Here is a 13,709-nt window from a genome sequence, read left to right as displayed (position 1 = left end):
GAAGACCGTAGACCTAAAAAGGTATGTGCGACATCTTCTTAACGCAGATATGGAACTAAATCTTCTATCATTTTCAAAAGTCATTCAACTGATTTTAAAAATACAAAAAAATAAATAATAATAATAATAAAATAAACCGTGGGGGCCATTCTCATTTGTAGACAAAAAGAACAAAAAAATAAATGAAAAACAATCATTCCAATAATATGCTGCAATATCCATTTTTTAATTCATTTGTCATGTAAATTTTTGTAATTGTCAATTTCCATACAAATAATAATATAGTAATTTTATTTTAGAAATAAGTTTACAAATAATTTTTTTTTTTTTAAATCTACGATTAATTATGTTAGTTCAATTCTTTTAGCTTAATAAACTTGTTATTTGTTCACAATTTTTTGGTATTCATATTTGAAAAAAAAATGCTATTTATCTAACGATTTGTTATAACAATAACTAAAAAGTAAAATTTATTATAAAACTTTTCAAAAACATAGGTTTTAGTTTATTTTACCAGCTCGTAGATTTTAAAAAACAAAAAATCTTCTTCTTGCAGACTGCAGACGTTTGATCCACCTCTTTTACTACAGATGTGAGCAGATATGATCCGCAGACTGCATACCTTTTGGCTTTAAAAAAACAAACAACACCTAAAGGAAGATCCACTTTCTTTTTTAAGTTCATTTCATTCACTTCTATTCCTCTTAATCATTTTTATATCCATTTTGTGTTTATTTGGCTTTTCATTTTCCCCTAAACTTTATTTGTTTTTATTTTTTTTACCTTCGGAATAATTTTAATCTAACAATTTCCATCCTAAGCTAAATTATAAATATATTATAAGTTATGATTTCATCACCTTATTATATTTTAAACTTACGCATTAGATAATTTGTTTTTTGTACTTTTGTTTTTATGAATGTTAAGTTTTTTAATTAATTGTCATTTGTGCATTGTCCGGATTAAGATACATTTTCAAATCTTATTTTTGTCCGTCTCTTCTATACATATTTTTTCAATCGAAACTTTATTTTATATTTTTTGTGGTTCACTTTGCAAATATATATATATATATATATATATATATATAACATAAGAAGTCACTTTCATCTTTTATTATTTCTAATCTACATACACTACGCACACACACATAAATATATTCTCTCTCATCTCAAACTTGAAGAACAAACAAACATTATCACCGGTTGGCACCAGCTACTACCCCCGTAGTGTCGCAGCCTCCTGCCGCCGCCACATCCTACCACCGTCATCAGATCCACAAGCTCTGGTTGGGTCCATATCTATAGCTTCAGCTTCAAATCTCCGATTTTTAGTTTCGGATCTATGATTTTCAACTTCAAATCTACTATTTTTCTTCTTCAGGTCTACGACTTTCATCTTCAAATCTATGATTTTTGTCTTCAAATCTATGACTTTTCCTCCATATTTATGAGTTCCGACGAGCAGCATAACCACCACCTTTTTCCATCACTGTCAACACAAATTCCTCTTCCATGTCGTTAACCCACCACCAACTGAAACACATATCTGATAAGATCTGATAAAAATACGTTCATATCCACCATTAATCGCCACCTAGTCTCACACATGGAGTCACAAAGTTGTTTCAGCTTAACTTTCCCTCTCTAAAACGCAAAACATCTCAAATTTGGTGCAATTTGACAGATCTGATACCACCTTCATCACCTAAAGTGAACAGGATTAAAATTAAAATACCTATGTGATTGTATTAGGAAAATAAAACTAAAAGCCTAATTACAATTGTTCTCTCTACCATAACTCGGTAATACAATTGATTATATAGAATTCTAACATCTACATGTGAAATAGAATGAAGAAACTGGGAACCGACTTGTTAAAATAGTTTCCTAAAACTTAGTTGCTTAAATTGGATTGCTTGATCCTCAAACTCAGGATTCCAAGAAAGTACAAACACACAATATTGGAGAAGTACAATGAACCAAAAAAGTAAGTAGAATACTATGATCCAGTTATTCTGTCAGATAGCCAGAGATAGCCAGAAAACAGGATGTGTTACATGATATTAATTTTACAAATCTTCATAAAACTATATAACATGGGGCAGCTATCATAATAAGTAGCCAAGGTTCATACTCATTTTACAAATCTAGAATCAATCCATGTGTTGATAAAATTAGTTTTCTTTTCCATACATTAACTTTATTTGTACATAAGAAAAATCACGTCTGGATAACAGAAAAACCCTAAATTAGAGAATAAAAAACTATAACAATAAAAAGATGAAGAAGAAAAAAAAACCCAACGAAAAGATCAACAAAATGCAGTTTCTTTTAAGTTGTAATGGGTTTAGTGCATTTAGTTAAACTGGCAAAATCAGAGTTTACAAAAAAAAAATGTGTGGATGATGGTGATGATGATAACTGAAAAAGGTGGAAATACATGAATGTGGCATATTTATTATATAAGCCTATTAACATCAAGAATTACCTTCATACCACCCAACCCAAGGGAGAACCAATCAGTTGGAAACCCTGCCTGCAAATTTAAAAATAAAAATATTAAAAGTGGAATGTCTCTATTTTATGTTTATAATAGAAATTAAAAACAACCTCCAAATCATAATTGCTAACAACCTACCTACCTACCCACACAAATCAATCCCAAGGTTTAAAAGTGAAGACAAGATCCCTTCAACCCATAATTAGACAACAAGACTCATTGATCATTAGAAAATTATCACATGCTAATCTCACTCCATCGATATATCTCAATTCTCAATTCTCAATTAAAATTTCCATTCCAAAGTAGATTAAAGTTTCATAAATAGTTATAAAGCTAAAAGAAATACATGTATACCAATAAGCATCATTCTTCAATTAGTAGGATTTAATGAATATTAATTTTTTTTACATAACTTAACTATCCTAAAAAAGATTACATTTTGGATATGTGTAGCCAAGACCAAGAAGAAACAAAAGCTGGTTCCCAAATATCCGCCTGATTAAACTAATAAGGGAAAGGAAGACAAAAGTAAATCTTATATGAAGTTTGATTTCAAAGTGAAAATGATAAATCTTGAAAATCATAGAAGTAAATTCAACTATCCTGAGAAAAGAATAACATTTAGATCTTTCTTGATATACAATACAATACAATACAATTTTAAATATAAATGTTAAAAAATTAATAAAAATATATAATACCAGGAGCAAAATTGGATTTATGAAGGCCAACAAAATAGTGAGAAAGACTCCTCTCAGTACCCTATACAAGAATCCTTCCATTAGAGTGGCAATGAAATGACACAGACACCCCTCATCATTAGTTTGACATCAAGAAATATTCAGAATGCAGAGAATCAATCAACTGATTAATTGTCCTGAAAATTTAAAATCAAAATATTAAAAGCACAATCATTGTAAACGTAAAAAAAAACTCCAACAAATTATAATTGTTATCAACCTATCGATAGATTTTACCTGCCCTCTCTCAAAACTTCAAGCCCAGTCTATTTATCTGTCTGCAGAAGAAGATTAATTGATGATTAGAAAATTTAACTTAATGCAACATTCCAACCACTAAACACATTTTTAGAAGATATCTGCAAGCTTTTTTCATAACCTCTATCACATACTAATCTCACTCCATTTCAAAGTAGAAATCATTAAACAAAAAACTGAGCAAAAGTAATAGTACACTTTTCCTTTGGCTGTTCATTTGATGCATTATTAACTATAAGAAATAGATATATATTGTAATTAGTAGGAATGGTAAATAATATAACTTACCTAAATTGTAATAAAAAAATATCACAGTTTTTGCAGAAAAAGACATCATGTTTATATGACACTCATTTAATCAATCAATCAATAAAAATCCCTCATTTATTCATTTGAACTAAAAGTCGCATTTGGCTCTTTCTCCAACCACCCTGAATTCAATTTTAAAAGTAAATGTTAAAAACTTGATAAAGCAATATATATATATATATATATATATATATATATATATATATATATATATATATAATATCAGGAGTCAAATTGGATTCATGAGGGCCAAGTCAAGATAGTGAGAAAAAGATTCCTCTCAGTACCCCTGAACAAACATCCTTCCATTGGAGTGGCAGTGAAATGACATGTATGCCCCTGATCATCGGACATTTAAAGATTCATCTTCACACCATTGGGTTGTTAGGAGTCTCACTACTCCAACCGGACCTCATGCAGATTCCAACCTGTTAACAAAAAAATACTCAAGATCTTCAATATATATATATATATATATATATATATATATATATATATATATATATATATATATATATATATATATATATATATATATAAAATTAACAATCAAATATATATTCAGTCAACTCTTACCAGGATCTAAAACACAATAGAAACAATCAAATGTCAACCCAATTGACCAGTTTTTTTAGTTTAGTCAACTCTTATCAGGAACAAAAATTATACAGGCTCTCTCACCACAGCATATCACCCTTCAAAATATACCTATTTATTATTTGAGTCATTAATTAATTTGACATTATATTCATGCTAATTTTATTAGTATAAAGTATAAATAAAGCATGTTAGGACTTTCCTATTTTATTTTCCAATGTCACTAAGGGCTCCCCTGTTTTTTTTTTCTCCTTTCTGGTTTACATATGCTACAGAAGAATCATACTCAGTCAATTTAAAATCACTGAAATCTAACACAATCATAAAATGGAGACATCGAATATTGAAAATCTAAACCAGTCTGTGACTATTCAAAAACTTGTATTTGCAGATTTTAAACACGTATTTTCAGTTAGTTACTGGATAATCTGGTGGGAAAACTGACTAGAATCACAATCAAAACAACAAAAGAAAGATGTGAGATAAATTATTTTGATGACTTACAGAACCCACAAATGACCATACTTCAAACAGATTGAGGAGAAGTTTCATGAAAAAAAAAAATCGTATCTCATATATTAAAAACTAGTTATTAAAAAAATCAAACCTCTGTTTGGCTGTTGAATCGACTTCATTTCTTCTTGTTGTTCTTGATTAAGACCAAAAACTCTCTGACTGATCCAGTTATCCTGTCAGATAGCCAGAAAGCAGGATGTGTTACATGATATTAATTTTACAAATCTTCATAAAATTATATAACATGGGGCAGATATTATAATAAGTAGCCAAGGTTCATACTCATTTTGCAAATAAATCCATTTGTTGATAAAATTAGTTTTCTTTTCCATACATTAACTTTATTTGTACATAAGAAAAATCACGTCTCGATAGCAGAAAAACCCTAAATTAGAGAATAAAAATCTATAAGAATAAAAAGATGAAAAAACGTCAACGAAAAGATCAACAAAATGCAGCTTCTTTTTTAAATTGTAATGCGTCTGAAGCATTTAGTTAAACTGAAAAAATCAGAGCTTGCAAAAAAAAAACGTCAACAAAAAGATGAAGAGGTGATACTAGAAACCAAACTAGAAAAAAAAACAGAAATTAACCTTTGATTCTTTCTTATTCGAACATCAATTTTAATTTTACAAGAAAAATAATATCTTAATCATCAAAAAAAAACCCTAGAGAAAACTTACAACGATCTTGATAATTTCTTGGACTAGAGAGGTGGATGAGAGTCTACTGCGAAGGTTGGGGTGTTTTGGTCTCGTGCAATGGAATTACACACATCGCCATGGGTCTCGGAATATTTTAATTACATTTGTTGAGAGCGGAATGACTGAAGAACGCAACCCTTTCGATTTCCATCAGTTTTAGATCTTCGGCGAAGGATGGCGGAGCTACTGCAATCGCTATGTGCTGTGGAGTGTTTTTGGGAGCAGGACACCTGAAGAAGAAGGTATAAATAGCGGGAATATTAAGCCAGCACTTTCAACTTCTAACAGTTAAATATTACTCTATAAAAGCTTTCCAAAATTAAGATTAAGACTTGGCTTATAAAGAAAGCAACGTATTAAACCTTAAAACTTATTAATATGTTTAATTCTTGTTTTGTTGAGAAGAACTTAATTGAATTAAAATGTTTATATATAAATAAATGGTTTTTGTCATTGTAATGTTCAAATTTGGCATATGATCTGAACTTCTTTTTAACCCATTAAGTTAAAATATTTTATCGAATAAAACTACACATTAAAGCAACATAAACAAATCAAATCAAGAGATCAATCCTTCTTTGGTTGATTTTCTCTTGGAAATAGTTGTAATGTTTTTACGTTTTAGAAAGCCATAGTCATCATATCTCCCTGCAAACCATACAAAATCCATGATTGCTTCATACAACAATAAAAAGCCCAACAATTTATGCATTAAATAACAATATAAAAAAATACCACAAAATCCTACATTCAGGCTGTTCTATAACTCTATATCTTAATATCCCCAAAATGCAACAACTAACCCCTGTAACATAAACAAAGCGATAACATAATCAGCTAGCTTCAAAGTTCTCAATCAAATTTTTAGCTTCCATTATATTGTTGTGTTTCATTTTTTATCAGGTTTCCTCCTAATCAAATAGTTTTTTAAATTAACAATAATAGTAGCAATATACTTAGGATTCCAAAAGAAAACTATATGATATTTGCTTGAAAACAGTCTCGACGTGATCAAACAGACATAATTGCTGAAGAGATATCAAGATTTTCCATTGAAGTTCTCTTTATATCATCACTAACAGATTTTCAGAATTGATTTATAATCCATCCCAAGCATCTCAGCATGTATTAAACCTATCACAATTCACCATTCCTGTTCCCATGCTTATATCTCAATTTTCTATTAAAATTTACATTTCACAAAAAAATAAATAAAAATGTGAGTAGAAGTAATAGTATCTTTAGAAGTTTTAGTTGCTTCTTTTGGCTGTTTATTTGTTGCTCAAGAAACAAAGCTCAGGACCTAGAAAACACATGGTAGATTTTAAGTGTCAAAAATCATTTCATACATTATTATAAAACTACACGAAGCATACAACAAATACATCTTCTACCATGTAGTTACAAGATGTTGGTGTGACAACCAACAGGTGTGAAATCCATTTTGATTTTCAACAACAATGGATCAACCTCAAGATGTATATACGTCTTCTACCTATCAAAATGATTTCAAATGTTTTTTTGGATCAATCAGCATGCCATGCATATTATCTTTGTTATGAATCCAAAAATTAAAACAATCTGCAAGATGAATATTACTAGCTTCCCCTCCTTTTTGATACAAAATGAGAATATTAACAAGTTGAATGAAGGACTATTTATTTCCTTCATTAATGTTGGATATGTAACAAAAGTTGCTTCCTGAATATTCATCACAAAACAACAACAAAATTTACAGGAAGGACTGACTGACTACATATACAAGAGAAGAAGAGAGGGGAGATACCTGTTAGTACGTACCATGTACAACCATCCTTTCATAAAAAGTGGCAATGAAATTACAAGTATGCCCCTCATCTTATCATGTGATATTTGAATTATTCATATATTTACCAACTGGACCTCGTGCACAAGGACTTTGCTTCTACTAATTCCAACCTGCTAACAAAAAATAGCGTGCTTGCATTGTGAAAAACTACTTCACTGATAAAAGGGAAAAATGCATAATCAATAGAATGCTTACTTTTGATTTTACATAAAGTTGCAACTTTTGGTCGCTCACTATAGCTGATTTTTGAAAATTTGGTCATCTTACAGTTTTGGTCCTCATTAGAGGTTCTTGTAACATTTTTGGTCTCTATTCCAAGTAAAATGACTATTTTTGGTCCCCGAGTAGAGCAAAACTTTGCAAATTTGGTCCCAAAACTATTTTCGTATTTCTTGGGACAGGGACAAAAAACATTACAAAGACCTTACATAGAATATAGCTTTGTGGCCCTCTGTAACAATGCACTCAGTGTGGGGAAATAGAAAAAAAAAAGTTACAAAAAGCCCCAAAAAAGAAAGAAAATTTTAAATTTTAAATTATTATCCATTCCATAAGTGTTTTGTATATGTTGTATGGTCTCATCAACATTCTTCACTACTTCAATTGCATTTTGAGTTATACTGATAATGGAATATAGTTGATAACTTCATACAAGTCAAATATGCATGCTTTAACAAGATTGGTAGAAGCCAAATCCTTGGTAAAAGCCAAATGTACGAAGTAAATTCATATACATATAACAGAGAGGAACTTTGTGATTTTGCAGGTTGAGATTTATCAACAACAATCTCATACATCTAACTACTTTTAATCCTTTAAGGAAGATCTCACTCAACTGTAATAATATATGTATCTAAAAAAATCTAGTAAAGTTTTCTAAGCCCTGAATTCCACCTTGCTAAATTTATAGTCATAATGTTATCATATAAGAAGTTGGCCTAAACAAATTGAATTGAACAAAATACCAACAATTAAATAGGGAAACTGTAAGATGAGTGATAGATTGGACCTTTGCTTTCAGAGTCACAAGAATTGACAACTGATTGATCGTTGCTCAAATAATCATCACAGCCATCAATCAAAAACACATAAATCTGATGACCTGGCATCTACAATGGAAAAATGTTTCATCATTATCTTCTTCTTCTTTTTCAGAAAACAAATGAATGAAAAGACTTGCCATAAATTAATAAACTAAACTGGAAAAATACCTTTTCTTTTCTTTTCTTTGTTGTGATGTGTCTTTGCTTTGCTAGAGAAAAAGCCTACACAAAACATCATACTCGCCATAATTGCAAGTGGTTTCTGCCTGCATCAGCAAGAAAAAAGAAAATCATACAACTTTCTATATGTTGCTAATGTTACATGAATCTAGTGTTGACAAATAAATGGCTTACCACATCTAACTTTATAACAAAAACCACTCTACCATGAAGTTGGTGTTGACAAATGCTTTCTATTGATATTTTTCCTATATAAGATACCCATTTTTATTTGCATGTTTCATAGAATAGATTTGCTTCAATAAACTGCCAAAATACCTTTTCTTTCTAGTGTAGTAGTGTTGTGTCTTTCTTTGTTGGAGAACCCTATTTATGTTGTTTATAATCTATACAAATTATCAAAACCGATCAACTTTTATTTCATTTTACCAAGCTTTTTGGTACCCATTTTGCCCCATTTCTTCAAAATCATAAAAATCCTTGTGCCTAACAGTCCTATTTGACTCTTTCTCCAACCACCCTGAAGCTGTATATAAAACACCTTTCATTTTTAAAAGTAAATGTTAAAAAGTTGATAAAGCGCTATATAAATAAAAATACAATTCAATTTTAAAAGTAAATGTTAAAAAGTTGATAAAAGCGATATATAAATAAAAATATATAATACCAGGAGTCAAATTGGATTCATGGGGGCCAAGTCAAGATAGTAAGAAAAAAGATTTCTTCCATTAGAGTGGCAATGAAATGATATGTATGCACCTCAACATGTGATATTTACACACACCATTTGCAAAATAAGTGATAAATTTTTAAAAAGGTAACTCATAACCTCTTTCAAATGGGTGCCTTTTATCTCCAACATATTTTCAAGAAATACTGAAACTTGGAAAAAAAATGTGACATGAAGTTTATGCATCTTGCTCTTCTTCTTATTCAATAGCCCGAATCAACTCTGCAACTCTTCAAACCTCAACATCAGCTTCAGTTCATCTTCTGTCAATGGTGCAAAATCATTAACTTAAATGAAATTTTAAAGTATTTAAGTTAAATAGTGAAATAAATGGCTAACCTTTTCCCTTTTAAACCAACAACCACTTTAAGCATTCCCATTGAAAGAAAAGCTACTGCTCTTCAACCTGGATATAAAACAATTAAAGGCCATACCTATTTAATACTTGAGACATTAATTATATTAAAAGCTAACTTTATTAGTATAAAGTATATAATAAAGCATGTTGGGACTTTCCTTTTTCATTTTCTAATGTCACCAAGGGCTCCCTCCCCTCCCTTGTTCCCTTCTTTCACAAAATTCTAACACTAACATAAAGTAGTATATTAATGATATTTTAGTATATTAAAATGACATATGTCATCATTTAATTGGGTAGGATGATTTGTAGGAACAAAAGTAGGAGGATATTTATTTTCTCAAACATAAAATGAATACTCAAAAATTTTAAAATCTAATCCAGTTACTTACTGATCATAACCCCTAGTATTTGCATATTTTAAACATGTTTCAGTTATTGACTGATCTGACAAGCAAACTCACTAAAACCAATTTTATTTTCTTCTGATAAAAACTCAAAATTTGAAATGATTCAAGATATTTTAAAACCATAACTCAAACGGCTTTTCTTAATTAGAAGAGCAGAATCACAATCAAAACGACAAAATAGAGGGGTGAGATGAATTATTTTGATGACTTACAGAACTCTAGATCGATCGCAATTCTAGAGAGCAATTTTCTCAGATGACCATATTTCAAACAGATTATGGAGAAGTTTCATGAAAAAAAAAATCATATCTGGTATATTAAAAACTAGTTGTTGAAAAAATCAAACCTGTTGAATCTGAATCGACATCATTTCATGTTGTTGTTGTTGATTAAGACCAAAAGCTATCCTATCAGATAGTCAGAACACAGGATGTATTACATGATATTAATTTTACAAATCTTCATAAGATTATATATATAACATGGGGTAGTTTACATAAGAAAAATCATGCTGAATAACAGAAAAAACCCTGGAGTAAAGAAATAAAAACTATACGAATGAAAAGATGAAGTAGAAAAACACCAAATGAAAAGATGCAGACCAAGAACCCCATCAACAAAAAGATGAAGAGGATGCTTCTACCAATCAGTTGGAAACCCTGCAAATTTAAAATTCGAATGTTGGAAGCCCTATTTCAATCAAAAACTTCAACCCATAATTACACACTTTATTTACCTGCACTGCAGAGGAAGATTAATTGATGATTAGAAAATTATCACATGGTAATCTCACTCCATCAATTAGTAGGATTTAATGAATATTATTTTTTTAATAACTTAACTATCCTAAATTGTAATAAAAGAAATACAATCGCATTTTGGATATGTGTAGCCAAGACCAACAAGAAACAAAAGTTAGTTCCCAAATATCCTCCTGATTGAACTAATAAGGGAAAGGAAGACAAGATGAAAATAATGAGTCTCCTCTCAAGCATCCTTCCATTAGAGTGGGAATGAAATGACACGGATACCCCTCATCATTAGTTTGACATACATCAAGTCTGTAATCCTGCTACAGACCACACTTGACAACCTAATTAAGGAATAATATTCAGAATGCATAAAAAATTTAACATCTTATGTAATCATCAATCAATAAAAATCCCTCATGTATTCATTTGAACTCAAAAGTAAAAGTATACCACCATATCATCATCAACATCATCATCATCATCATCATCATATTATATAATTAAGGTTATAAAGTCTTACAACCATCAATATAATAAGAGGTGATAAGGGTAATGAAAAATAATAAAAAAGATGCAAATTCTATTACTATGAAAATAAATAGTAGGTCTTGGTGTCAACTAACAGGTGTAAAATCCATTTCAATTTTCAACAACCATGGATCCACCACAAGATGAATTGAAATGTATTTAGGATCAACATAGATTTCCTTATCTTAGTTATGATTACAACAATTAAACAAGGAAACTGTAAGATGAGTGATAGATTGGACCTTTGATTTCAGAGTCTCAAGATTTTGACAACTGATTGATCTCTGCTCAAATAATCATCACATCTATCAATCAAAAACACGTAAATCTGATGACCTGGCATCTACAATGGAAAAAGGTTTCATCATCTTCTTCTTTTTCAGAATATAAATGAAAATACCTGTCATAATAAACTGGAAAAATACCTTTTCTTTTCTTTTCTTTGTTGTGCTGTGTCTTTGCTTTGCTGGTAGAAACTTCTTATTGAGGTAATTGGTATCAACAAATTGATAACTTTCTTGAAACCGAATTGAAAACTTGCAAGAGCATTCATTCCCTATGCTTATATGAAATACAAAAGCATTAGTGATTGAATATAATGTATTATGTAATATGATTTTTTCTTAAATCAATCATCCATCATTTATTTGTTCATCTTACTTTTATTCGAGTGCCTCAAAACATCGATTTATCTGAATGTTGGAAAACATGGAATTATCCCAGTGCTCATATTTATACATTCCCTAAACATAAAGCCTGAATGAATGTTAGACACTTAGCTACAATAGCTTAAACAATTAAAATACATATATAACCATGATCCAAATAAATATAGCAAACAGTAACAAAATTCACATGATCAAATCATATCAATTCTATCTGTGATCAAAAGTACATTAATCACAGCTGCTTAGCATTTACAATGGGAACACGTTTCTCTTGTCTCCTTCCTTTTTAGAAAAACAGTTGAAAGGCTTTCCATAATAAGCTGCCAAAATACCTTTTCTTTCTTGTGTTGTTCTTTCTTTGCTGGAAAAAAAACACAACCATAATTATGTTTATAATCTATACAAATTATCAAAACCGAGCAAATTTTATTTCAAATTACCTTAACTTTTTTGGTACCCATTTTGCCCAATTTCTGCATTTTCTTCAAGATCATAAAAATACTTGGGGTCTAACAGTCATATTTGGCTCTTTCTCCAACCACCCTGAAGCTCTATATAAAACACAATTCAATTTTAAAACTAAATGTTAAAACATGATAAAGCAATTTATAAAAATATATATATAATACCAGAAGTCAAATTGGATTCATGAGGGCTAAGTCAAGATAGTGAGGAAAAAGATTCCTCTCAGTATCCCTATACGAACATCCTTCCATTGGAGTGGTAGTGAAATGACATGTATGCCCCTAATCATCTGACATTTAAAGGTTCCTCTTCACATCGTTGGGTTGTTAGGAGTCTCACTACTCCAACTGGACCTCATGCAGGGATTTACTTGTAATGATCCCAACCTGTTAACATAAAAAATATTCAAGATCTTCATAAAAAATATAAAAATTAACAATCAAAATATATATTTAGTCAACTATACCAGGATTTAAAACACAATAGAAACAAACGAATTTGAACCCAATTGACCAGTTTTTTTAATCAGCTCTTACTAGGAACAAAAACATACATGCTCTCTCACCACAGCATATCACCCTTCAAAGTTTCAAGATTAATTCTATAATCTTAACTAATAAACAAACATAAAATGATTCAAAATCCATCTTACTTTTTGTACAAGATCCAACAAATCCATTGCAATAGCCACACCCACAATATTATGATCAATCCGCCCCTCAAGCACTGGCACCCAATCAGTCCAATTTAACAATTGTTAAATAAATCTTTCATGGAAAATTCCTTTCTTTAAACTAATTGTTTCAAATTTACCCATGAAATCAATATTATGTCACCAGAATCACCTAGAACTACATCTACAAGAAGAGTGTGTTACATTATATTAATTTTGCAAATCTTCATAAGATTATATATATATATATAACATGGGGCAGTTATCATAATAAGTAGCCAAGGTTCGTACTCATTTTACAAATCTAGAATCAATCCATGTGTTGATAAAATTAGTTTTATTTTCCATACATTAACTTTATTTGTACATAAGAAAAATCACGTCTGGATAACAGAAAAACCCTAAATTAGAGAATAAAAAACTATAAGAATAAAAAGATGAAGAA

At 30.0% G+C, this 13,709-nt stretch overlaps 3 long non-coding RNA genes across 3 annotated transcripts; all 3 read right to left on the bottom strand.

Moving 5' to 3' along the window:
- Nucleotides 1–1,133: 1,133 nt before the first annotated feature.
- LOC144998383 (uncharacterized) lies at nucleotides 1,134–5,849 on the bottom strand. The gene is made up of 7 exons (XR_013660294.1): nucleotides 5,609–5,849; nucleotides 5,017–5,098; nucleotides 4,100–4,240; nucleotides 3,483–3,523; nucleotides 3,207–3,382; nucleotides 2,491–2,538; nucleotides 1,134–1,707 (listed from the first exon to the last, which is right to left on the bottom strand). It is a non-coding gene; the product is annotated as an uncharacterized LOC144998383 (long non-coding RNA).
- Nucleotides 5,850–7,321: 1,472 nt separating this feature from the next.
- LOC144998270 (uncharacterized) lies at nucleotides 7,322–8,910 on the bottom strand. The gene is made up of 3 exons (XR_013660222.1): nucleotides 8,669–8,910; nucleotides 8,467–8,566; nucleotides 7,322–7,567 (listed from the first exon to the last, which is right to left on the bottom strand). It is a non-coding gene; the product is annotated as an uncharacterized LOC144998270 (long non-coding RNA).
- Nucleotides 8,911–8,930: 20 nt separating this feature from the next.
- LOC144998269 (uncharacterized) lies at nucleotides 8,931–11,247 on the bottom strand. Its single transcript, XR_013660221.1, has 3 exons — nucleotides 10,525–11,247; nucleotides 9,750–9,816; nucleotides 8,931–9,673 (listed from the first exon to the last, which is right to left on the bottom strand). It is a non-coding gene; the product is annotated as an uncharacterized LOC144998269 (long non-coding RNA).
- Nucleotides 11,248–13,709: the final 2,462 nt, after the last annotated feature.

The sequence above is a fragment of the Lactuca saligna genome, chromosome 5 (assembly GCF_052625555.1).
Source record: "Lactuca saligna cultivar CGN05327 chromosome 5, ASM5262555v1, whole genome shotgun sequence".
NCBI classification, from domain to species: Eukaryota; Viridiplantae; Streptophyta; class Magnoliopsida; order Asterales; family Asteraceae; genus Lactuca; species Lactuca saligna.
This window is presented reverse-complemented; position numbering and strand designations above follow the sequence as displayed.